We start from the raw sequence: 21,977 nt of genomic DNA, 5'->3' as shown, positions 1-21,977 counted from the left end.
TGATATTACTGCAATAATATTCCAGTGGTGGCTGCTTAAGGTTGTTTCTGGCTCGTTTGATCCAAACATTGTCCAAAGCTCAAAATGTATTGTAATAGATGTAAGAATTCTCAAAATGTACAATATGTTTTGATCCAACACAATATTCTGATTCAATCCATATATGTTAGGGGTTTTTTTTTCACCAAAATAAATAGACTGCCTTCTCTCCAGCTCACCGCACACAAAGGGGGGGGGGGGGGGGGGGGGGGGGGGGGCATCTGTATTAACGGGTCAGTCTATAAGCACTCTAATAGCACCATAAATTACATTTAAATAACCACAAAAAGACAATTATTGTTTCCGATATTGATTTAACGAGATGCTGTTATAACATGGAAACGGCTTAATTTAAAAAAATAAGCTTCAAAAATGTTTTATGAAGCACACTGGGTACAGCCCTGTAATACATGTGTTCCGTGTGTATATAGTCTTACGCAAGAAACACATAGCATGAACAGACTGCAACAAAACCAGTCTTACAAAACAGACTTCTGCTAAACTGGTGCAGAAGCAAAGCATCTACCTTAGATGAAGTTCACACAGAACTGTGGAAAAGGGAGAACATCTGTACTTGCTTTCAACGACATGATCAGGCTTATATATTATAAAAGTGTTGGCTAAAGTAACGCAGAATATATATATTTTTTAATTGTAAATAATTAAGTACACACACATAACAAGCTGTACCGAGTTCCTCCGGCTGCAGTTCCGCAGACGGCCGGTGTGTGGCAGCATAGCGCTGGGAGCAGAGGGAGGTGAGTATATGACGGATATGACGGATGACGGATGCGACGGAAATACACCCGAACATATTTGGTAGGCCGAACATATCTGGTACTGACACCGGGACAGAGTGCGGTGAAGCCCAATGCAGCAAACTGTAGGTAGTGATGGCAAAATGAAGCTTTGAATGAAGCATCAAACCACATTTCTCGAAGCTTCAGTTACAGCGACCTCTCCTGGCGAAGTGCAAGGCTGCAGTGGGTTTAACGTATCTTTGCCTTGAAAAATATTCGATGCACACACACACAAAGACTGAATATCATGTTCTATTTGCAATTAAAGATTGATAATTGTGTGTATTGGGTTATTGAGAAGAGACTAGAGAGTGCTGGACATTTTTTTGGGAGGAGAGGGCCTTTTATCAGTTATTAAAGTATTAAAGTTGAAAAGCAATGATTACAAGTACATCCATTCCGGGCTTTGAACCAGCTAGCTGCGCGGAGGACATCGCCACATCCGGGCCGCCGGCTCTATCCACTAGGCTATCTATTCCTTAAAACGTTGAACTGTTTTTATATTACTGATAATTGTCTTTTTGTTCAAAACTTCTCCACATTTCGAAGTGTTTCCAGAGCCAGAACGACCTATCTTTCTTCTTGGCTTGCTCTATAATGATACTACAATTCAAATGCAATACCAACAACAACTCAACAGCAACAACGCAAACTACGACAACAACTCACACATTGCGCATTGTTTAGAGCGGTCATAAAGTGTTGAAGCGCTCAAATTCGAAACTGTTTCAACCTGTCAGAATCGAGACGAGGCAGTGCATTGAATCGCGTGATTGGACCGCGAACCAGTCAAGTGATTCATTCAGAAAATGAAGCAGTTGCTGGTTCGGACGTCATATGTCACGTGATTTGAAGCAAGCTTCGAAGCACTGGCCGTTTCTCAATCTCGAGGATTCTGGCTTCCAAGCCAATATTTCAAGGATGCTACGTCATCGAGTGCCGCCGAAGGACTGTTCCAATCTCCAGCATACTTGGAATTCCACCGAGGCCGCGTCCTTGGTTTGGGGGAAATTTCGAGGCTGCACATGGGTAGACTTCGCGTCCTTAAAATCCCCACAATGCTTTGCGCACGGACCAATTTCAAAAACCCTTGTGGAGAATTGCTGAACCGACACAGCACACATTTAAATGTAAGTATATAGTGGCGTAGAACATGTGTTGGTAAATATGTTACTTTGTTACATTTGTTTGTTATCATCAAAAATGTGTTCCGTGAAAGTAAAGCAAGTTCATAATTAGATAGACATTGTTCTGACACCATAGTGTATTGGCACCCCCTAGTGGCAAAAGTCGGTACTGTAGCTTTAAGGCACCAAATAGCACGACTCTCCTCCTTGTGTTTTAGTTTACACAGCAAAGCCATGCAATGCTATAAATTCGGTGTCTAATAAAATTCAAATACTTCTGTCTCTTGTTTGCTTCCATAGAATGAACTCTGTTGGGCCCAGTCGCATTCTGTCGCGGTAATGTAGTCCAGAATAGAAAAGGAACGAAAGTGGGTTCCATATTACACTAAGGGTCTGGGACAATCAGAAGCAGAACATCTGTTCTCTTGTTTATTGCCTTGGCAACATATCTGCTGTGGTGCGCAGGTCTACTGCTTCCTCTTGCCTCTCGACTTGTTCTGCTCCGATTCCACCAGTCTCATGCTGCTGCTCTTGATCTCGTCGCGGGAGGGGACAGCACTCATCTTCATCATCGCTGACTTCAGGAGAGTCTGTGGGACAAAGGAAGATTCTTAGTCAAATTCCCGATTCCAAGACAAGTTCATGTTCTACGCCTGCTCCGGATCAATCAATCAAATTCAATCAATCATCAATAAACCTTTTTTATTTAGCCCAATATCACAAATTACACGTGTCTTTATAGTGATTACAGCATACGACACCCTCTGTCCTTAGACCCTAGCATTGTACAAGGAAAACGACCAAAGGAACCCCACAGTTAACGGAGAAAGAGGATAGAAACCTGCTACTTACGTATCGGGGTGCTTGGTCTTTTGACGTTCCTCGACTCCATCTGGTTGAGCTGCTCAAGCAAACTGTGAACCTTTGGAAGGAGACAGAGGTTAACACATTCAGCACATACATCACTTATCAAACTACTGGCAAGTACTTCCAATGAGGCTGGAAGCCGACAAGTGAGGGAAACATCGGGCATTGAAACATTACAAAGGAGAAAGGATGACAATAGATGGAAAGTATGAGAGGATTAAGGCACCCTCTCTTGGTCCAGGTCGCTGATCACAGCTTTGTGCTGCGATGCTCTTTGCAGTAAGGTTGGCAGGCGGTTGCTGATGTCCTTCACTTTGTCTAAGCTTTCAGCACAGGATGCACTGGACAGTTCCTAAAGAGGAGTAACACATTTGTTAAACACGTCAGTTTGTTTCTCCTGTGCTTTCTCTGCAGTGACAGGTCAAAATGTGTGATGTGACATTTTTTTATAAATGACAAGCTAACAAATTTGACTTGAGAAGGTGATGAGAAACACATGGAGACATACAGTCCCATAATGTTGTTTTTAAGCAATTATATTAAATGTTTGTCAGTCCTGTCAGACCATAAGGTCAATTTTTTTACGTCTTAATAATGTACCTGCAGAGCTAAGGACTTCCATCAGCCTGTTCACTTTGTCTTTGTGAGCATGTTAGCATGCTGACATTAGCATTAGGATACTGTAGGTCTAAATGACATATAATCCATATAATAAATCCTGCTCTGACTCAAAGTGTGTACACCAACCACTGCTGATCTTTGGAGAGTTCGTTCGATGGACACTTTACAGAAGTTCTTCACCGCTGAACTTTTTCAAATAAATTGTGACTGGAAGTGAGAATGACATTTTTTTTATTTCTAAAGAACATGTTCTATTTCTGAAGAGAGAATAGCTTTTCATATCCATATTGAATAATTTCGGTATGTTGATTTTTTGTTGAGATAAGTATGTATTCTCTGGATATATTATGTAGCGCAGCTTTGGCTTGTACGTGCAGTCCCTCGTTAAGAAAGGAGAGGAGGAATGATTACAGGTGCCATGTCAACACTGTTTTAAAGACAGTACTAAACAATCTTTAAACAATGAGTTTAGAGAGGACCTGGACGGGCACGCAGCTCATTCTGAAGTAGAGGTTGTTGACCCCCCGCTCCACAGTGGCCAACAGGTCCTGGGACTGCTGCAGAGTGCCATGCAGGCGTCTGACACGGAACACTTCCTGATTCAGCTCGGCCTCCATTTCTCCCTTCAGCCCGTCAAACCTTGAACAAAAAAAAAGTCCGTTATATAGGACAGCCACACGTCCCCTGGGACAAAAACATGGCAGTAAAATCGCTGTGCAACATGTCTGAACACTGAACATTGAATAATGTCATTACTGTAATGTATACAGTATTTTTATATTGCAGTATTTTATTTACTTATTTTTATTTATTTGTTTTTGTGTCTTATGTATTCATTGTGTTGCATTGTTGTGCATATGACAATAAAGCCTTTGAATTTCTACAACGTTGTACTGACTGACTTCATTGCAAGTAAGCACAAATGTAAAGGTTCTATATAAAGTATCCAGAGAAACAGCAGATCACTGTTTTCAATGTAAACATCCAGTGTAGTAATGTCTAAATGGGCAGAATGAAGTCTCTCTCACTAAGGACTGACATTTGAATATGACCCTTAAATATGACACTAAAGACACACATGTGAATATGGGACTTAAATAATACACTAATGCCTGGTGCTTTTGACCCCTGTGTACCTGCTGGCTGCAGGTTTGCTGCTGAACTTGAGCTCAGCGTGCTGCAGGTGCAGCTGGGTCAGAGCTGCGTCCTCCTGCTGGGTCAGCTCCTCCCAGCGGGTCACCTCAGAGAGGAGGAGCTGCTGGGTGGCTTGCTGCGACACCACCTTGCTGACCAGTTCCTGTTAGGACAGGCAGACATGATACAGCCAGACAGCAGAGCACAGGCCACGATCAAAATAATGTTGATTATAGGAATGACCTTGACTTCATTCACCATGCACCTGTTGTGGAAAACAGTCACATCTGCAGTGTGTCACAATACAAATGAGAAGTCTGGGACTGGGTGGGACTTTCGGAAACAGTTCTAAATTGGTTTGAATCCTACTTAAAGGACAGAAACAACTTTGTTTCTATAGGTAAATACACATCTGAGTTGACAAATATGACATGTGGGGTTCCTCAAGGCTCCATCTTGGGGCCTCTTCTCTTTAACATCTACATGCTACCACTGGCTCAGATAATGAAGAACAACAAAATAAGTTACCATAGCTATGCGGATGACACACAAATGTACGTAACAATTTCACCAGGAGACTATGCTCCAATTCAAACACTGAGTAAGTGCATTGAACAAATCAATGACTGGATGTGTCAGAACTTTCTCCAATTAAACAAAGATAAAACTGAGGTAATGGTTTTTGGAGCCAAGTCAGAACGTATAAAAGTTAGCGCTGAGCTTCAGTGTGCAATGTTCAAAACAACAGATAAAGCCAGAAATCTAGGTGTAGTCATGGACTCTGACCTGAGTTTCAACAGTCACATTAAAACAGTTACTAAATCAGCCCTACTATCACCTAAAGAATATATCTAGGATTAAAAGACTAATGTCACAGCAGGATTTGGAAAAACTTGTCCATGCTTTTATCTTCAGTAGACTGGACTACAGCAATGGTGTCATCACAGGTCTCACTAAAAAATCTATTAGAAAGCTGCAGCTGATTCAGAACGCTGCTGCTCGAGTCCTCACTAACACTAAGAAAGTGGATCACATCACTCCTGTTCTGAAGTCTTTACACTGGCTTCCTGTGTGTCAAAGAATAGATTTCAAAATACTGCTGCTGGTTTATAAAGCACTGAATGGTTTAGGCCCAAAATACATTTCTGACCTCCTGCTAAATTATGAACCATCCAGATCTCTCAGGTCTTCAGGGACTGGTCAGCTTTCTGTCCCCAGAGTCAGAACTAAACATGGCAAAGCAGCGTTCAGTTATTATGCTCCAAATATCTGGAACAAACTCCCAGAAACCTGCAGGTCCGCTGCAACTCTGACTACTTTTAAATCCAGGCTGAAGACTTTTCTTTTTGTCGCTGCTTTTAATTGAACTATTCATATCTTAGACTGCACTGAAACTTTTATCCATGTACTTTTTCTTTTAATGTTTATTTTATTAGCTTTTCTTTTTAATGACTGATTTTAAATGCCATTTTCTTAATGTCTTTCGTTTTTTGTAAAGCACTTTGAATTGCCTTGTGTTGAAAAGTGCTATATAAATAAACTTGCCTTGCCTTGCCTTAATAGATGAACAAAGAGTTACAAAACAAAAGCATCCAAAAGATTTAAAGAAGCAAGACTTACTTAAGTTGATATGATATATCCACACACTTTTCTTCTTTCTTTTAATTTCTTATCAGGGGCAATATAATGAGTTTTAAATAGATATAAAAAAACATGTTTATGTTGATATTGTAAGTCATATACAGTAGTTGATTCAGTAAGTAGCCCTATAATAAGCAGGATAATGTACATAACAACATTACCCTTTCAAACTGGAAACAGTTAGCCTGCTCTGTCCTAAAGTAGAGGATTCAGTGATTGTGATTGGACTTGTACCTGCACGTCAGCGCAGCCCTGAGCCTCCCTCAGAGCCTCCATGTCCTCCATCATCTTCATGTCATTCCGAGAGGCCCCACAGACGTCGTAACGCTGCTGGTCTGCAGGGTGGAGCACAGAGCAACAAGAAAAACACCTCATTACTTTTTGAACTGAACAGAACAGGCCTTTCTATGTTCATTTGAAGTGATAGAAAAGTTGAGCACGCACCAGATATGTTTTCTTATTTGTAATTCTGTGTATTTGTTTTTTACAAAAGACTAACTTGGTACAAAGAGTTATGGTTGCTACTGTTACTCAGAACGGAGTCTTACTTATTCATCCAGACGAAACCCCCTCCCACAAGTAACCATAGCAAATTGAATCATGTTCAGTGTGTAAGATATGAATATGTTCAGCATAGCAGAACATCATTTGAATATACAGTAGATTTGTGACACATCTTTGAGTTATTTTGCAATAGATTGTGAAAATGATTAATAATTGCAAAGAAAAACAAGTAAAGAATTTCTAATGAACTATTCAACACTATAAAATATTTGCGTGTTAAATAACACTTAAAAATGCTGCAAAAGATTGATGTACGGGAGGCCTGTGGTGCAGTGGTTTGTGAGTTGGTATTCGGATCAGGGGGTCACAGGTTCAAACCCCACTGCATTCAGCATGTCGTTGTGTCCCTGAGACACTTCACCCCACATTGCTCCTGTGGGGATTGCCCACAGTATTGAGTATGTAAGTCGCTTTGGATAAAAGCGTCTAACAAGTAACATGTAATAATAATAGTAATGTAATAGGAGAATCCACATGTTTCACTTTTAGCTTTTTAAAAAGCTTGAGCCCAGAGTCTGCCTCACTGGTGCCATTTAAATAATACATAAAATGAACAACATGATGGAGAAATTGGAAGACCATAATACTTATGAGGATAAGGGAGGTTCAGCAGTTGTAGTATAGTTTTTACATCTAGATTTAGGTATAGTTTGGATCTAGTTGTAGATCGTAGCTTCAGTTTCAGACCAGATTACTGAAAAGGCTCTTGGTCAATCTCACCTACTTGCCACTATTAATATGTCATGTTCTATACTTTATACACACGCAGTGACCAAATTCAGTTTTTCACTTCCAAAATCGTTCAAATGTATGTAACAACTGCAGCAGACATTTGGTTGATAGTAATAAGATCATCTTCTGCATGTTATAGCATCGATGCAGCGGCAGGTCTTTGTTACATTACCTGCGGCAGGAAGTGCTGCTTCTTCTTCCTCTACTTCTTTTTCTTCTTCTTGAATGTCCTACATGTGAAAATGAAATATGACAAGAACTAATAAACCAAAAGCAACTTGTTCTACCTCTCAGATGAGTCCCCTCTCTTTCTGACCTGCTCTCGGAGCCTCTGGGTGCCGAGTTGTCCCAGAGTATCCATTTGCCTTTTCAGCTCCTTCTCTTCTGCACTCAGTTCACACAGCTCAAGATCCATTTCTCTTTTCTTTCCCATTGTCTCACATTCCATCTGAAGCACCCTGCCCTGATGGGTTAGGAAAAAAGAACAAACAAGATCACATTGAAAATCTTTAATGTGAGCACCTCTAGGAATTCAACACTGCTTGACTGATTTACAGTTAATCCACTATGTTTAAACAAGGCTACATCAAGTCAAGTAGGGTTATACATTCCCTTCAATCCATATGAGATCATAAATCCTTTACATGCTAAAGTTACACTTTTTATGATTTTAAACCAAATCCCTTTATCAGAGAGGGGTCCCGTGGGGGGGAACGAAAAAACATTCAACCAAAGACAAGAAGACGAGTGCATACAAAGAAGGCGTTTTCTAGACAAAGAAATACGCTATATGGACACAGGGCCTAAGGTGTGTGTTGGTGATGCTGAGTGGTGTGTGTGTGTGTGTGTGTGTGTGTGTGTGTGTGTGTGTGTGTGTGTGTGTGTGTGGTGTGTGTGTGTGTGTGTGTGTGTGTGTGTGTGTGTGTGTGTGTGTTTGTTTACCAGTGTGCAGCCTGCAGCAGCGGCAGCTGTCTGGGACTGTTTGCTTGCTTTGTCCAACTTTGCCTGTCCAACAGCAACTGCCTGCTCTTTCTGCTTCGCCACTCCGTATGCATCACGGACATCCTGATCTCACAACACATTCCAAACATCGGCTGAATGAGACACTGCTTTTTGATTATTATGTTATGTTTTGCTGCTTGTTAAAATACTGCTTTCATGGAGTCTTTTGGTAGCTACTGATAGTTATCATCAGTTGTGTCCCTTTTAGTTTTCTTATTGTATCTGCTAAAAGTAAAGGTTTGATTCACACAGTGGTTGACAGTGTAATAAAAGCACTGCTCAGTGCTCACCTGCTGCAGGTTCTCACGAATGTGTCCATAGGCGGTCTGGATTTTCCTAGCCTCAGTGATCTTCACCTTCATCTTGTCTAGGTTATTCTCAAGCTGGCGTATACGCTGACATTAGAGAGAGAAGCACAACATTTAAGTATAGGGTGAATGAAGAAGACATGATGACCTTCATCCAGCATTAGCTGTTCCTGTCTATGGTGCAAATAATTGACACTTGTGTTCATAACAGTACACATTAATACATTTAGATAGATAGATAGATAAATAGACAGATATATAGATAGATGGATGGATGGATGGATATTATAATAATAATAATAAAACACTTTATTTGTATGGCACCTTTCATGCACAAAGCAGCCCAACGTGCTTTACAGAACAAGAAGAAAACATACCAACAATATTAAAATAAATAGAGAACAAGATCAAACATCAACAGTGATCCTAATGAAGTTCCCTTGAAGTAAAGCTGACAAGAAATTAAAATAGGTTAACATAAACCAATTTTTAAAATAAAAAAAGTCAAATAAAAGCAAAACAGAAGAAATACAGTAAAACATGGATACCAGTGAGAATTGAAAGTTAACAGAAATTTAAAAAAAAAGGTTTTTAATTTTAAGATCTATACTTTATTGGTCCCAATTGTGTTGAGACCATCTATGTCACATTTACACTGCAGTCCCTAAGATGGTGTAAGGATAGAATATGAAGACAATACTTTATGACAGACACAGCAATACTCACACATAGTAAAGCACACCCCAAATGAAAACCAAGGAAACACTTTAAAACTGGAAAACTATACATAATACAAAAAGAAGCATGTTTCAGGTAATGAACCACTTGTTTGCCATAAACCTGAAGAATAGTGATAAATGTTAGCAGAACAGATGCTGTGTTAAAGGTCACTTATTTTTCTCTTTTCAGGGTCATACTTGTATTATGGGATTTCACTAGAACATGTTAACATGCTTTATTGTTCAAATGATTTGTTTTGCTCATACCGTCCTTTTGAATAAACTGTATTCACCATCTATATAAAATGCTCAGTATAGAACATTTCAACTGAAATTGTTGCTAGGCAGCAACTTGGGTTCATGTTTTTACTTCCTGTCAGTTGATGTTATATACATGCAACTGGGATTGAACGGCTAATACATTTACAGTATTTAAATAAGACTTAGAGCCATTTTATAATAAAAAAGTCATCAAAAATATTACTATTTATAATATGGGACCTTTAATGACATATTCTTCAGTGCAATATGTTTTGTGCATTATAGTCTATAATTTAAGATAAAGGTGCTGCACTAATCAACATTTTTATATTAATGGTGCACCAAAGGACCATTTTCTCCCACAGCTGTGTCTGGGTGTGAGTCTGTGATGCCCCCCCACACACTCACCTGCCTACATGCGTCCTCAGTGTTGGAAGCTGCAGGCTGGGCGTCCATTGTCTGCAGGGTTTTCTGCAGCGTCTTCAATCTGGCTTCTTTCTCCTTCACTGTAAACTTGAGTCTGTTGTGCTCGTTGATCAGGACATTAATCTTCCGCTTCTCTAGCTCAATTTTTGTCTGAATGGAAATAAAAAACAAATACATTAAGTTAAAGTTCCCAATTACAACAATGATTTTCTAATGAAAGTGTAGTTAGCAGGTTTGTAAACTTGTAAAATTGTGCTAGTATCAATTAGTATAGTGGAAAGTACATTTTTTAGGTACTGTACTTTAAACACTTTTGTCGAGATTTACATTTTATGCTACATTATATTTCTACCTCACTACATTTTAGAGGGAAATATGTGACTCCAATACACAAGACCGGATTAACCATAATGGCACACTGGGCACGTGCCCAGGGGCCCTTGAGCAAGAGATGGCCCTCAGTGACAAGAGCAAAACAAATAAATATCATTATTTTTTTGGCACAACCTCATTCATCACACACACACACACACACACACACAGGCTCCTGGACCTGATGGCATCCCTGGCTGTGTTCTCAGGGTGTGTGCAGTTCAGCTGGCAGAGGTGTTCACAGACATCTTCAACAGGTCCCTGCTGCAGTCTGTAGTCCCCACATGTTTAAAACACTCCACCATTACATTACATGACATGTCACTTGTTAGACGCTTTTATCCAAAGAGACTTACATACTCAATACTGTGGGCAATCCCTACGGGAGCGATTTGGGGTGAAGTGTCTCAGGGACACAACGACATGCTGACTGCAGTGGGGTTTGAACCTGTGACCCCCTGATCTGATCACTAACGGTCAACCCACTGCGCCACACGCCTCCCACCATCGTTCCTGTCCCCAAAAAGTCTAAAATCACCAGCCTCAACGACTGCCGCCCAGTAGCACTCACCTCCATCATCATGAAGTGCTTTGAGCGGTTAGTCAAAACCTTCATCACCTCCTCCCTCCCTGACTCTCTGGACCCCTTGCAGTTTGCCTACAGAGCTAACAGCTCCACAGACGACGCCATAGCCCTCACCATCCACACTGCCCTCTCACACCTGGACCAGAGGAACACATATGTGAGAATGCTGATCATTGACTACAGTTCAGCTTTCAACACCAAGCTTGACAGCGGCTCTTCTTCCTCCGCAGGCTGAGGAGGTTCAACATGGACTCCAGGATACTCTGCAACTTCTACAGGTGCCCCATAGAGAGGGTCCTGACCTTCTACAGGTGCACCATAGAGAGGGTCCTGACCTTCTACAGGTGCACCATAGAGAGGGTCCTGACCTTCTACAGGTGCACCATAGAGAGGGTCCTGACCTTTCTACAGGTGACACCCATTAGGAGCATCCTGACCTTCTACAGGTGCCACCATAGAGAGGGTCCTGACCTTCTACATGATGCACATTAGAGAGCGTCCTGACCTTCTACAGCGTTGCACATAGAGAGCGTCCTGGACCTTCTTCAGGTGCACCATAGAGAGGGTCTGACCTTCACACCCCCCCCTCCCCTGGTGCACCATAGAGAGCATCCTGACCTTTACAGGTGCACCATAGAGAGGGGTCCTGACATTGTCTACCTGTGCACATAGAGAGAGCGTCCTGACCTTCTTTAAAGGTTCCACCATAGAGAGCTCCCTTTCCTGACCTTCTTCAGGTGCACATTAGAGAGCGTCCTGACCTTCGACAGGTGCACCATAGAGAGCATTCGACTCTCTCCTCCTTCCTCTCTCTCTCTCTCTCTCTCTCTCTGCTCTCTCTGCTCTCTCTGCTCTCTCTGCTCTCTCTCTCTCTCTCTCCTCTCTTCTCTCTCTCTCTCTCTCTCTCTCTGCTCTCTCTTCTCTCTCCTCTCTCTCTCTCTTCTCTCTCTCTCTCTCTCTCTCTCTCTCTCTCTCTCTCTCTCTCTTCTCTCTCTTCTCTCTCTCTCGAGATATTCCCTAGGTCTTCTTGAGCCATACACTGTCTTGGGTAAATATGTAAGGGATAATGTGCAGTGACGCGGTCATTATGGGGAAAATAACACCGACAGGCTGATCATGAGCCCGACGCGAAGCGGAGGGATCTAGATCGGCATGAAGGTGTTCTTTTCCCCATAATGACCAAGTCGCTGCACATTATCCCGCTTATTACATGGCCACATTCTCAACAAAGTAACGTTATGAATCCCAATATTAATTGAAATGCTTTTATGGATTTAGAAAATTATTTTATTGATTTAAAAAATAGTTGTATTGATTTAAATTGACATGCATCCGCTAAGAAAAATAGTCCGTTGTTACCGTTTGAACTAACGTAGCAACGGCAGGAACCGCTTCGATAGCGTTTTTGAGGAGCTTTTTGATTACAGATTTGAAAACATCGCTGCTTGTTTTAAAAGTAGCACAATTCATTATGTCAAACCTTGGAAAGTATCTAGATATCCCTGCCCTAATGCCAAAGGAACTGCCCACTGAATATGTGTCGCCGTTTGATGTCTATGTCTGGACCGCTGCGTAAAAAGGAGGGTTTCTGCCCGTTACTTCTCCGCTGTTTTCTTGTCCCTCTTGTCTTTTTATTTTCTTCACTGGGGACTCATCAGCCACTAACCATTACTTCAAATTACTGTGCTCTCTAAATATATTCAAATGAATGTTAAAATCCTCCATGTTGCTATCACACGACAGCGAAAAACTAAAGACAATCAGACAGTTTGCTTGCTTTTCAAACTGTTACATTTGAAAAACAGTTAGAGCGTCTCTTGTCTTCAGTTTGAAAAGCCAACGGTAGGAACTGCTTGCGTTTTTGAGGACCTCTTTGATTACAGATTTGAAAACATCGTTGCTTGCTTTAAAAGTAGCACAATTCATGATGTTAAACCTTGGAAAGTATCTAGATATCCTTGCCCTAATGCCAAAGTAACTAGCAACTGAATATGTGTCGCCGTTTGATGTCTATGTCTGGACCGCTGCGTAAAAAGGAGGGTTTCTGCCCCGTTACTTCTCCGCTGTTTTTCATGTCCCAGTTCGAAAAGCAAACTGCATGCCGTTTGCTTTTCGGCCCAAAGGTATACAGTTAAATTGAAACAATCTTTATTGAGCTTTACCTCTAGAGAGAGTCCAGGCTTTTTTGTTGATAGAAGTTGGTCAGGGCTATCCAGCTGTTTTGCTGCACTGGAATCAGCTTCAGTGTGTTTTCCTGGAAATCAAAATGGAACTGCATTGAGCCTTTTACAGATTAATTTGGTAAAGGCTTTGTATCAAACATATTTAGCTCTTAAATATCCCTATAACTTCCTAACTAGCTAAAGGTAGTGTATGTGTCTCTTTGAGATGGATTTCATAATGGAGTTTTTTTTAAACTATATTGTTGTTTTATGATGATACAACAGAGGGTAGTTTTAAACTTTGAAACACTATTGTCAATATATTTTCTGTAATGACGCAAGCTTGTTGTTGAATGTGATTTTAGCTCTAGTCACACACATTGGGTCACCACCCTACAAGGTACAATGTTCCAAGAGGAACTTTGATGTGTTTGATGAAGTTTTAAATAGGCCGACTAGCTAACCAAATTGACGGTCTAACTATCTGAAATATTCATTATAAGATCATATTTCACTTACCTGATGTTTTGATTGGATGATGAGTGGGATTCCTTGAGTTTTTCATCTTCGTAGAGGAATTACAATCCATGTTTGTTCCAACCAGATTATCTCTCACTTGTGATTTAAATTAATGCAATTTAAATAAATCTGCTTTATGTTTTGGTAGCTGTTACTATTTCAAACGATTCAATTTCCCCCCTGTCCCCCTTGGTTACTGTTGCTATGGAGAGGCGAAGTCCCTCCCCTTCCGAAAGCCTCCATGGGACCCCGGAAGCGGAAAATTATACATTGAAGTCAATGGAGAGAGAAAGGTTATCTTTTGATCCCGTTTGAATTGTGCCACGAATGACACATATGATGTTTGTCAATTTAAAAGAACATTTTGCAAGTCAAAAAAATAAAAATGTGTCGTAAAACTGTGAAGTTACACATTTTTTTGTGTGAAACCGCTCAGTGAACTACAAGTCTCTGGTCTCGCACAATACGCGTCACCAACATAAAGATGGCCGTCACGTTAGCACATTTCACCACATTCTTTCAGAATGAGAATAACATTATTTTACGAGGTGAAAATCACTACAAGTCTGGGCACGTTGAGAGCCAGCATGCGGGACCGGCTTTACAAGGTTTCGGTGAGTAATATGAGTGCAATGTTTAACGTTAATGTCAGCTAGCTAACATTAGCTAACAAGGTACACTAACGTGTTTTGTTTTAGCAACTAGTTTTCTTCTTAAGAACTTCGTGGTCTCTGTGTATGCTGTGGATAACATTAGTGTTCACAAGAACAAGGTACACTCCCGTGTTTTGTTTTAGTTGCTCTTCAGATTGAAGCGGCCAGTTTTATATCGACTATACTGTATGTGTGATCTCCTTTTTCTCATTGTGTCATTTGAGTTTATTTGCTGTGTGTAGATTCAAGGATTTTGGTTATCTAGGCACAGCTGTGTGTGACTCCCTCTGGTACACCGGTATGTGTTTTCCTAATGTAGAGAGCATTGATTAATTAATAAACTACACACTGAGTCTAGATCCTGACCAAATCCTTTTTTATTGTTGATCAAATGTTTTTCAAAAATGTATTCATACACATTTAGAAAAATACAATGTACAATCACAACCAATACAACACAAATTACAAAAAATACAGAAAAAACAAACAATAACAACAGACAAGAGGACAAAACTATGGAAAAATAAACCCTCCCACCCCCAGATCCGGACCATCCTTGTATTATTGCTCATTCAATCTATTATAGCATGCTAACAAATGGTACTTACTTTATTTTTACAGATCTGCATGGGAGACGATGGGGCGATGCAGAGCGCTGTCTGTGATTGTGCACAGGGGATGTACAAATGCAGCCACGCTGCAGCATTGGCAATATTTACCATGTGGCAGATCAGCTCCACAGATGTTGAGTGCCAGTGGAGGAAGCCTGGCACTTAAAAAGTAGTCCAGCCGGTGTCTCAACTTTACCAACAGCGAGAGGAGACATACAACCCACTGGCCAGAGACATCGCCAACTGTCAACTGGGGGGTTGTAAACGAAGCCGAAGGGGTGAAGGCTTTTGTGGAGGCTTTTGTGGAGGCTTTTGTGGAGGCCTATCAAGTGACAGTGTTCGAATCGAGTCTGGTCTCTTTGTGAGTGAGTCGGGTGTTTTGGGAGCATCACCCGATGGACTTGTGCAGCCATCTGCCCTGCTGGAGGTGAAGTGTCCACACAGCCAGAGGAACATGACCATCGCGGAGGCAGTCCAGTTACCATCCTTCTGTCTCCGTGCGGAGGGTGGGTCATATATTCTCAAGGAGAATCACCCATACTGGCACCAGGTCCAAGGGCAGCTGCATATCACAGACCGGAGTCTCTGCTACTTTGTTGTGTGGACCACGAAGGAGGCGATCATCATCCCCATCCCCAAAGACCCTGCATGGCATGGACATCTCCTCCTCCTGGAACAATTCTACACCCAGCATATGCTCCCTGTGTTGGCCAGTAGAGAGGAGGACATTTCAATAAACATACTCTTAACACCCTCGGACTCTGCGTTGTGTTTCGTATGTGTGATAGGGTGTTATGCAGAGGGGAGGAAAACAGGACACAGCAGATTGGGATTGTGGTGGAGATGCTGAGCAGTTATTTAATTGTTGCATGTAATTATTATTATACTGCGTGCTTCTGAGTTATTCCATCTTTTGCTGTAACATGGATCTGTATGTAACTCTATATTTACTTGTTATCTAACACACTTCCTTCTACATCATACACCATCATTATACATGATGGTGTATATAGGATATATATATTTGTATACATATCTGTAAATTGTATAATTTTATTTAAACGTCTTTTTGATCTCTCAAACTGAGTAAGATTGACAATAAAGTTGACTTTGAAAAATATATATATATTCTTTATGAAAATAGTTGACTGTTGTCAAATGAAACGTTGGATTGAACTACAACTACGCCTTTAAATCTCTACGGACTGTTTTTCAGTGGGATGGCAAGTTCCTATCTTTAAACATTTATTAGTTTTTTCTCAGAACAGATTTGATTTTCTGAAGTTAATTTAACTTTGCCGACCATGTAAGGTCATCATTAAAAGGTACAATCAATTTGTTTAGGGTTGACTAAAATAATGAAAAACATTCATTTGGATAATTTACTGACAGAATAAGAAACTCAATGATGCTCTACTCACCTGTTCCTTTTTTATAAAGTGAAACAGTTGAAACGATAGATTTTAGTAAACTTAAAAACAACCTTCTCCAAAAGCTATCAAGGAATATACCGAATACTTGTTTTAGAACTTTATTACATATTTGTATATAAATAGTTTGAATGATCCATAATTGACAGAAGCTTGTGTTTACACTGACCTGTTACTCATATATTAATGTCTTTGTAACTTCAGTAAACCACTACCTCACTAATTTCTTTCATTCATCACAGTTCAGTAAACTAAGTGATACATGAACCAGTTTAATCATTATAATAACGTAGGATTGCAACTCTTTGAAAATGTAGGTGGCTCTTAAAAGAGCCGTTGTGTTTGGGTGTGCTGGTCTCAGGTCAGTCTAAGCCCTCTCTCCGCGGATGCGGCGGGCCAGCTGGATGTCCTTGGGCATGATGGTGACCCTCTTTGCTTGGTTCATCATACTGGGGGGCAGCTACATGGATGTCGGTGCAGTCCACAATCATTGCGCAGTTGAAGGCAGAATGAATTTATTATTGACTCCGAATGAAGCACAACTTCATGTCATACAATACAATGACTTTATTTGTAATTGTGTAAAAAAATATGAGCATTGATTAGCAAGCAGGACCTGCAGGAACAGAGAACGGTGATGGATGGAGCTGGGAAGAGAGAAGAATAAAGAAAACAGATCAACTTTATTATCGGATATTAAAAATTCAATTTCAAAACAAGTTGCCGCTCCTACAGTTTTCTAGTATGTAAAGATGATTTCACATGACCTATGCAAAATATCACACTCAATACATGTGTGTCTCTGGGGGGTGCATTGTGCCTTTGATGTATATAAATAATATACCATAACCAAATACTATTACGTACAGTGGAAATCAGGTTGCCAGAGCAGGTCAGTGTGCATGTTCCTCAACGTCTCAGCAGTTACAGGTGAGGTAAAGAAAATAAAAGAGAAAAAGGTCAGTAACAACACTTTGAATAATTATCTCTTCTAACAATTTTCTCTCAATAAGCACACAACGACTGTCTTTCCAACAAACAGATTGTCATCACAATGAAACACGTCCAGAAGAATGTCATGCAAAGCTCCATGCCTGCCTTCGACTCTCCCTGAACTGCTTCCTTAGCACCCGGTGGAGGGCGCAGAACGCTACTCTTCAAATGTTTCACGAAATACTTACCATCATGTTTGGTTACTGTTTAACATTTTGGTTTACTTCATGTAATAAAATAATAACTTCATGGTAAGGCTACTAAAAATGACAAGGCTAAGTAATGTAATGCTAACTAACGTGCTCGCTACTCGTCGCTACTAGCTAGGTAGCTAACTTGACTATGTTCCATGCACAACATGTATATTACCTATGATATTACCTGATATGTCTGATCCAGCGACTCCTGGTCCTTTCATCAGACGGGAATCGATAGAAGGAGCAAGTGGTATGATCACTTTTATGACTACAACCTGGTACAAAGCACACAGGCATCTTGTAAAAGTGAATTTATTTTTAGCGATCTATAATTTATTGGAGGGAATAAATCAGTTATGAGATCTTCTTCTTCTTCGCTTTAATTACGAGTCTTATTATAAATCACCGAGCATGCTTGTGACATCACTTACGCGACCCAGAATGGGATTTGGGATTTGTAGTCTTTGTAGTAGCGTATTTTTCATAGTCTTATATTTCAGCAGTTTTACGACAAAATGTGACTTTTTTGACATGGAAATGATTGTTTAAGATTGACAAACATCATATGTGTAGTTCGTGGCACAATTCAAACGGGATCAAAAGATATGTGTTCTCTCTCCATTGAATTCAATGTAAATGTTTCGCTTCCGGGGTCCCATGGTCCGGAAGTAGATGGGCGTGACTTCGCCTCTCCATTACTATTGAGCATTCTATTCTAGGCACATTATGCGGTTAAAATGTTAACTGACAAATGTACCACTTAAACGTATTTATTTTTCAAACAATAATGCTAGACCCTAGAAAGTCTCACTGCTAGCTAATTGAGCTAACATTCGTCTGCTCTCAGACGGACATTTTCTTCTTTTTTTGGTTGTAAACTATAGGCCAGGCAGGACGCGTCTATAATTTTTCCAACCCAGTTTAGATTTAACCACGCCCACTTCCGCATTACGCAAGGATCGACGTAGCTCTACGCGATAGCGTCATAGACTTCTTCTTCGGCAGTTATAGCGGTTGCGGTAAAGCAGGATATTGAATAGTTGTTTTTTGTCTTTCCAAAGGATTTGTTGACTGAAAGTAAACGATCCTGTAATCAAAGCCATATCGAAGAGTCCTGAGATTGTATTACTGGTGTTTTATCATCTATAAATAGCCTGTGTGTATCCTCAAATGTCGTTTTCAGGACAAACAAAAGACGTTTTAAATATCTTATCAGCTGGTGTAAGTGCAGAATATTGAATATAACCTTGACTATTACTGTGTACTTCATTTATCTGACAGCATTATTTAATGATACTATTTTTTATATATATATATATATATATATATACACACATTTATTCATTTATAAACATATATATATAAACACACAGATAAATGTACTCACACATGTATTTATTCATTTATACACACAGATGTATTCATTCATTTATACACATACTCACATATATACACTTTATATGAATTAATTTGTACACACACATATACATATATATATATATATATATATATATATATAAACAAAACAACACAATATAATAAAAACAGTTGCAATAATAACATAATATGGTATGATCAATTCTACCCTTTTGTTTTTGCTCCATTTCAATTAAAATATATTTTTCAAAATCAATATCGGTGGGGGCTCTTTTGCAAAGATAATCAATAACACCACCTGACAGTTGTTGCAGATTATACAGCATATACTTGTTACTTACATACATGTGCGATGGTCCCAAAAAAGCCAAAATCTGCACTGTAAAAAAATATATACATTTATTAGACACTCTGAATAAGGGTTGACTGTGTAATAATCATGCCTGTTATTAATGTCAAATGTTATATGTTGTATTATATAACAAAATAGACATTTATAACATATTATAAATGTCTATCTTTAAATAAAATATTAAATAGATACCTTTACATCCTAAACAGAAGGTAACAACCTTAATATGTTACATGACAAACAAAAAAACGAAACATTATAGGCTATATATACAGATGTTTGCTAATGTATCCCTCTTATATCCATCAGGAATTAATATTAAATGATGAATTAACATTACCTCAGCACTGCATAAGTGTGGTCGTCAGTCATATTGACAAAGAAGCACTATTATATTGTATATTATTCGGCGTTTAAAAGGACGGTATTTCGCTTGTCAGATTCAGATTTCGCAGGTGTGCCGCGTCTATGACGCTATCGCGTAGAGCTACGTCGATCCTTGCGTAATGCGGAAGTGGGCGTGGTTAAATCTAAACTGGGTTGGAAAAACGATAGACGCGGCCAGGTCCCACTAACTTCCCTTTTCAAGACAACGGGTGTACATTTGTTTATAAAAACGGACAAGTCAAATCCAGCAATCTGATTGGTTCTTAGCCGTGATATACTGAGCGTATATCACGGGTAGAATTGTAAGTTACTTTTCACAACAAGTCAGTATCCCTCCGCGTCTGAGAAAAACAGTATACCGTTGGGCTGTTCAAACTGGAACACGAAAGCAGCGGAGAAGTAACGGGGCAGAAACCCTCCTTTTTACGCAGCGGTCCAGACATAGACATTAAACGGCAAAACATATTCAGTGTGCAGTTCCTTTGGCATTAGGGCAGGGATATCTAGATACTTTCCAAGGTTTGACATAATGAATGGTGCTACTTTTAAAGCAGGCAACGATGTTTTCAAATCTGTAATCAAAGAGGTCCGCAAAAACACTATCGGCCAATCAGATTGCTTGATTTGACTTGTCCGTTTTATAAATATATTTACATTTCTTCCGTTACGAAACAAACTTACAAAGCACAAGATGGAAACATTTAAGATGAACTTCGACCTCCGGCGGGGTCTTACTATGGAGTGGATTGACGAGTGGCGATCTCCAGAAAAAAAAAGCACCAAAACGACGAAATGCAGAGCAACGTGAAGAGCAGGTAGACCAACTGGAAAAGTAGCACCATTCAAAAGCTTTCTGATGCGGGTCTTGAAACAAAGCAGATAAATGATGACCGTAGTGGCCACAGGTGCGAAAGCTCTCTCCAGAGCTACTGAAAGCCGAATCTCGGGGACCGGAGAAAGTGGAGCAATATTCTCACCACGCCAAGCAACAGCCTAGAACAACCTCAACCTATACAAGTAACCACGTAAGCCATTCTACTGATGTTGGACAGTTTTTCAGTGGGTGCACAATAAACGGCAACATACAAATGAATGTAAATAAATAGCCAAATAATGGATCAACGCTCTCTGTCTAATATGTTCGCTAGCTGTTAGTGTTGTTGCATAGTGTAGGATCAGACACAATAGTGGTGGCTCAAAGCCCACCTGTGCTCCGCGCCGTCCGTTAGATGAGCCTGGTCAGATTGATAAAAGAGGGAGTTCAACACACCGGCATAAAGTTATAACAATAATCTGATTTTAATGGTAAAAAACACCAATACAAGTTTACAGAGTACTCCGGACTCCCAGTTCTACTGCTGTGCGATACAGGTATCGGGACCAGCCAGTCAGAAACAGGGGGCATTTTGCATGAAGAAACAACAGTATATATGGACATATTTGGGGGTGGAGATGTGTCGGCTCTTCCGTCCCATTTTACTCCTAAACGAATTAGAGTTCTGGGAAAAAGTATCTTTCTTCTGAACAGTGCGTGACAGCATCGGAACTATACAAGGTCAGAATCACTTTGTATCTTATACCTGGGTTAACTCCTTTAATTTCCCAGGGAAGATTTCACACAAACTATTCTTTTAAAACAATCAAACATTGTACACAGAAATATTGGTGCTTCGGATTATTCCCAGCAAGGAACCTTGAAAAAAGAACATGTGTGTGTGTTAGTGAGGGAAAGTGTATGTGTGTGTGTGTGCATGCTGATAAGCAGAGGCATATGTGTGTGTGTTGCTGATATCTGGGTTGAGGAGTTTATGTGTGTGTGCTGCATGAAGACAGGAGGGGGTGTATGTGTGTGTGTCAGGGTCTCTGGGTCATGGAGTGTAAGTAAGAAGGTTTAGATATATAGGATTACTTTAAACAGTCCCAACTAATACATGTTCACTTCAATACAGTTCAAGATAATACCTGTTCACTTTAATACAGTTTAGAACAATATCTGGGTGCTTTAATAGCAACCACCTCGCACTATGTTTCGTGCAGAAGGCAACGGAGGGACTATTTTATTTTGAACATCATTATTTACTAATAAAAACTATTTAA

Source organism: Gymnodraco acuticeps, unplaced genomic scaffold (assembly GCF_902827175.1).
Source record: "Gymnodraco acuticeps unplaced genomic scaffold, fGymAcu1.1, whole genome shotgun sequence".
Lineage (NCBI taxonomy): Eukaryota > Metazoa > Chordata > Actinopteri > Perciformes > Bathydraconidae > Gymnodraco > Gymnodraco acuticeps.
The sequence above is the reverse complement of the archived record's forward strand: the minus strand, read 5'-3'. Positions refer to the sequence as shown.